This window comes from Acyrthosiphon pisum, chromosome X (assembly GCF_005508785.2).
Source record: "Acyrthosiphon pisum isolate AL4f chromosome X, pea_aphid_22Mar2018_4r6ur, whole genome shotgun sequence".
NCBI classification, from domain to species: Eukaryota; Metazoa; Arthropoda; class Insecta; order Hemiptera; family Aphididae; genus Acyrthosiphon; species Acyrthosiphon pisum.
The window spans coordinates 97770937-97772073 of NC_042493.1; positions in this window are offsets into that span (position 1 = coordinate 97770937).

Sequence of the window (1137 nt, forward strand, 5' to 3'; positions counted from 1 at the left end):
TTTTTATGAAACTAATAATCTCATTTTTGTTTAATTGGGGTCTTATTATATATATATTATTTTAAATTATTTAAAACCTCAATTTGATCAAATGTGAGTAAATACAAATTTGACTGTTGTATGACACTCCGTCTATTTAAAACTATTATTATTGCAATAATATCAGTTGTATTATTATTATGTATACACTTAATTTAGTTTTAGTTTTTAAATTTCTTACATCTGTATTAAATACATGTTAAAAATAAAATATTAAATAAGTATTGTTATTTTAAGATATTATATTATATACCAATATTTGTTTTTTTCCTTTTAAGCAAATCTGTATTTAATGTAGTTGAATACTTACATTATTAAAATATTTAGTTTTAAGGACATCCTGTGCTACAGATAAATTCATCATTGTAAGGGGTGAGCACCATTCATTTTCAAAGATTTATATTTGATTTATATTAGATTCTGAACGAAGTGATGAATGTATTGATTTTACAATGAAGTGTGTTTTTTTTTTTTTTTTTTGTGTCTGACGACAACTTTTGGAGCAGTAAAAATGCTTCGATTTTCAAAAGTTGTACCTTTTCTGAAAGGAAAGTGAATCTAGTTGGTACTTTGGGGGGTAAAAAGTGAAAATTTCCCAATACTTTTCAAAAGCGGCAGGAAAAACCTTAAAAAAATAACGGAAAAACGCGAATTTTTACGCAAAACCAATTTTTGACAAAAACGAAAACTTAATTTTACTGTAACTCAAAAAATAATTATTGTAAGCACTTGAAATTTGCAACAGATGTTTATATTAGCGTTGTCTATACAGGGTTAAATTTTCAAAGTGTTTCGACTTTTTTTGAGCTATTTATAGACAAATGAAATTTTCAATTTTTCTAAGTATTTTTTTTTAAAATAACGATAAAAAAATTTTGGTTGGATAGAAAACTTTGAAAATTTAATACAAGGTTTCTTATAAGTTGTTCTCACAGTGATAAAAAAAAATCCAAAATCGTTAGTCACAATTTTTTTTTATAAGTGCTTAAAGTTTAAATTTATACGAAATATGTCAAAATTGCGAAAATTTGCAAGTAATTTTGTGGTTGAAAATCGTAAAATTTTTTTCTTTTATAACTAAGCTTTTAAAATTTGGTA